The sequence below is a fragment of the Mobula birostris genome, chromosome 20 (genome assembly GCF_030028105.1).
Source record: "Mobula birostris isolate sMobBir1 chromosome 20, sMobBir1.hap1, whole genome shotgun sequence".
NCBI lineage: Eukaryota > Metazoa > Chordata > Chondrichthyes > Myliobatiformes > Myliobatidae > Mobula > Mobula birostris.
Window position 1 is genome coordinate 66344623 of NC_092389.1, and position 5284 is coordinate 66349906.

Sequence of the window (5284 nt, forward strand, 5' to 3'; positions counted from 1 at the left end):
ATCTCGGGGAGGGTGTTTAATGATGAAAGACCCGAAACACCCGATGATCCGAGGATGCATTACTGATGATGTGTCCCAGTGCACACCCGGTCCATTGAACCAAGTGGTGTCGGACCACGATAATGAAAGGCATGGGCCAGATTCACCTGGCTTCACCACTAAGCCCCATAGAACCTCATACCTCACCACTCAAAACTCTGCAGCCTTACCTATCCCAGTCACACATATACATCCACCAGCCCAACACTCAAACCTAATCCTAAAGTCCAAGGGGGCACACACCCCCACAAACCCTCGGCACATCCCAGAGATCATGCCACACCCCCACAAACCCTAGGCACACCCCGACTAACCCTGGCCACTCCCCCACAAACCCGATTACCTTTGTCAGGAGGGGCAAGATCCAAGAAAGGCAAGTGTTGGACCTGGTTAATGAAGGCGTGGGCCAGATCAAAGTGGCAGGGTCGCGTGAAATTGAATCTCAAGTGAGGAGATCAAAAAGCACAAGAGGGCTGATTTGCCCACTGCCCGCATACTCTCAACCTAACCTAACAGTGACACGCTCTTCATTCTCCCGGTCGACAAAATGCCAAGAACAAAGCCCAGATGCCCAAACGGCAAGAGAGAACCAGAAAGTTAAACCCAAGCTGGGTCCACCGAAAACAAGCCACCACTAAACTCAGGTGCAGAGACACCGAATGCCCAGTAAACACTGTCAATTTAACCCATGCATCCCCAGGCATACAGATGCCAGGTAATGATGTTTAAAAACGTCATTACCCTCATAGTTACATGCCTCTCATTATCCTGGTCCATGGGAAAACACAAGCCGAGCTTGATCAACTCCGGCTGGGTCATCTCGGGGAGGGTGTTTAATGATGAAAGACCCGAAACACCCGATGATCCGAGGATGCATTACTGATGATGTGTCCCAGTGCACACCCGGTCCATTGAACCAAGTGGTGTCGGACCACGATAATGAAAGGCATGGGCCAGATTCACCTGGCTTCACCACTAAGCCCCATAGAACCTCATACCTCACCACTCAAAACTCTGCAGCCTTACCTATCCCAGTCACACATATACATCCACCAGCCCAACACTCAAACCTAATCCTAAAGTCCAAGGGGGCACACACCCCCACAAACCCTCGGCACATCCCAGAGATCATGCCACACCCCCACAAACCCTAGGCACACCCCGACTAACCCTGGCCACTCCCCCACAAACCCGATTACCTTTGTCAGGAGGGGCAAGATCCAAGAAAGGCAAGTGTTGGACCTGGTTAATGAAGGCGTGGGCCAGATCAAAGTGGCAGGGTCGCGTGAAATTGAATCTCAAGTGAGGAGATCAAAAAGCACAAGAGGGCTGATTTGCCCACTGCCCGCATACTCTCAACCTAACCCTAACCCTAACCCTAACCCTAACCCTAACCCTAACCCTAACCCTAACCCTAACCCTAACCCTAACCCTAACCCTAACCCTAACCCTAACCCTAACCCTAACCCTAACCCTAACCCTAACCCTAACCCTAACCCTAACCCTAACCCTAACCCTAACCCTAACCCTAACCCTAACCCTAACCCTAACCCTAACCCTAACCCTAACCCTAACCCTAACCCTAACCCTAACCCTAACCCTAACCCTAACCCTAACCCTAACCCTAACCCTAACCCTAACCCTAACCCTAACCCTAACCCTAACCCTAACCCTAACCCTAACCCTAACCCTAACCCTAACCCTAACCCTAACCCTAACCCTAACCCTAACCCTAACCCTAACCCTAACCCTAACCCTAACCCTAACCCTAACCCTAACCCTAACCCTAACCCTAACCCTAACCCTAACCCTAACCCTAACCCTAACCCTAACCCTAACCCTAACCCTAACCCTAACCCTAACCCTAACCCTAACCCTAACCCTAACCCTAACCCTAACCCTAACCCTAACCCTAACCCTAACCCTAACCCTAACCCTAACCCTAACCCTAACCCTAACCCTAACCCTAACCCTAACCCTAACCCTAACCCTAACCCTAACCCTAACCCTAACCCTAACCCTAACCCTAACCCTAACCCTAACCCTAACCCTAACCCTAACCCTAACCCTAACCCTAACCCTAACCCTAACCCTAACCCTAACCCTAACCCTAACCCTAACCCTAACCCTAACCCTAACCCTAACCCTAACCCTAACCCTAACCCTAACCCTAACCCTAACCCTAACCCTAACCCTAACCCTAACCCTAACCCTAACCCTAACCCTAACCCTAACCCTAACCCTAACCCTAACCCTAACCCTAACCCTAACCCTAACCCTAACCCTAACCCTAACCCTAACCCTAACCCTAACCCTAACCCTAACCCTAACCCTAACCCTAACCCTAACCCTAACCCACTGCCCGCATACTCTCAACCTAACCCTAACCCTAACCCTAACCCTAGCTTCACCACACAAGCCTAAGCCCAATAGCACCTCATACCTCACCACTCCAAACTCTGCAGCCTTACCTATCCCAGTCACACATATACATCCACCACCCCAACACTCAAACCTAATCCTCAAGTCCAAGGGGGCACACACCCCCACAAACCCTCGGCACATCCCAGAGATCATGCCACACCCCCACAAACCCTAGGCACACCCCGACTAACCCTGGCCACTCCCCCACAAACCCGATTACCTTTGTCAGGAGGGGCAAGATCCAAGAAAGGCAAGTGTTGGACCTGGTTAATGAAGGCGTGGGCCAGATCAAAGTGGCAGGGTCGCGTGAAATTGAATCTCAAGTGAGGAGATCAAAAAGCACAAGAGGGCTGATTTGCCCACTGCCCGCATACTCTCAACCTAACCTAACAGTGACACGCTCTTCATTCTCCCGGTCGACAAAATGCCAAGAACAAAGCCCGGATGCCCAAACGGCAAGAGAGAACCAGAAAGTTAAACCCAAGCGGGGTCCACAGAAAACAAGCCACCACTAAACTCAGGTGCAGAGACACCGAATGCCCAGTAAACACTGTCAATTTAACCCATGCATCCCCAGGCATACAGATGCCAGGTAATGATGTTTAAAAACGTCATTACCCTCATAGTTACATGCCTCTCATTATCCTGGTCCATGGGAAAACACAAGCCGAGCTTGATCAACTCCGGCTGGGTCATCTCGGGGAGGGTGTTTAATGATGAAAGACCCGAAACACCCCATGATCCGAGGATGCATTACTGATGATGTGTCCCAGTGCACACCCGGTCCATTGAACCAAGTGGTGTCGGACCATGATAATGAAAGGCATGGGCCAGATTCACCTAGCTTCACCACACAAGCCTAAGCCCAATAGCACCTCATACCTCACCACTCAAAACTCTGCAGCCTTACCTATCCCAGTCACACATATACATCCACCAGCCCAACACTCAAACCTAATCCTAAAGTCCAAGGGGGCACACACCCCCACAAACCCTCGGCACATCCCAGAGATCATGCCACACCCCCACAAACCCTAGGCACACCCCGACTAACCCTGGCCACTCCCCCACAAACCCGATTATCTTTGTCAGGAGGGGCAAGATCCAAGAAAGGCAAGTGTTGGATCTGGTTAATGAAGGCGTGGGCCAGATCAAAGTGGCAGGGTCGAGTGAAATTGAATCTCAAGTGAGGAGATCAAAAAGCACAAGAGGGCTGATTTGCCCACTGCCCGCATACTCTCAACCTAACCCTAACCCTAACCCTAACCCTAGCTTCACCACACAAGCCTAAGCCCAATAGCACCTCATACCTCACCACTCCAAACTCTGCAGCCTTACCTATCCCAGTCACACATATACATCCACCACCCCAACACTCAAACCTAATCCTCAAGTCCAAGGGGGCACACACCCCCACAAACCCTCGGCACATCCCAGAGATCATGCCACACCCCCACAAACCCTAGGCACACCCCGACTAACCCTGGCCACTCCCCCACAAACCCGATTACCTTTGTCAGGAGGGGCAAGATCCAAGAAAGGCAAGTGTTGGACCTGGTTAATGAAGGCGTGGGCCAGATCAAAGTGGCAGGGTCGCGTGAAATTGAATCTCAAGTGAGGAGATCAAAAAGCACAAGAGGGCTGATTTGCCCACTGCCCGCATACTCTCAACCTAACCCTAACCCTAACCCTAACCCTAACCCTAACCCTAACCCTAACCCTAACCCTAATGCCCACTGCCCGCATACTCTCAACCTAACCTAACAGTGACACGCTCTTCATTCTCCCGGTCGACAAAATGCCAAGAACAAAGCCCAGATGCCCAAACGGCGAGAGAGAACCAGAAAGTTAAACCCAAGCTGGGTCCACAGAAAACCGGTCAACACTAAACTCAGGTGCAGAGACACCGAATGCCCAGTAAACACTGTCAATTTAACCCTTGCAATCCCAGGCATACAGATGCCAGGTAATGATGTTTAAAAACAACATTACCATCATAGTTACATGCCTCTCATTATCCTGGTCCATGGGAAAACACAAGCCGAGCTTGATCAACTCCGGCTGGGTCATCTCGGGGAGGGTGTTTAATGATGAAAGACCCGAAACACCCCATGATCCGAGGATGCATTACTGATGATGTGTCCCAGTGCACACCCGGTCCATTGAACCAAGTGGTGTCGGACCACGATAATGAAAGGCATGGGCCAGATTCACCTGGCTTCACCACACGAGCCTATGCGCCATAGCACCTCATACCTCACCACTCAAAACTCTGCAGCCTTACCTATCCCAGTCACACATATACATCCACCAGCCCAACACTCAAACCTAATCCTAAAGTCCAAGGGGGCACACACCCCCACAAACCCTCAGCATTCCCAATGATCATGCCACACCCCCACAAACCCTAGGCACACCCCGACTAACCCTGGCCACACCCCCACAAACCCGATTACCTTTGTCAGGAGGGGCAAGATCCAAGAAAGGCAAGTGTTGGACCTGGTTAATGAAGGCGTGGGCCAGATCAAAGTGGCAGGGTCGCGTGAAATTGAATCTCAAGTGAGGAGATCAAAAAGCACAAGAGGGCTGATTTGCCCACTGCCCGCATACTCTCAACCTAACCTAACAGTGACACGCTCTTCATTCTCCCGGTCGACAAAATGCCAACAAAAAAGCCCAGATGCCCAAAAGGCGAGAGAGAACCAGAAAGTTAAACCCAAGCTGGGTCCACAGAAAACCAGTCACCACTAAACTCAGGTGCAGAGACACCGAATGCCCAGTAAACACTGTCAATTTAACCCATGCAATCCCAGGCATACAG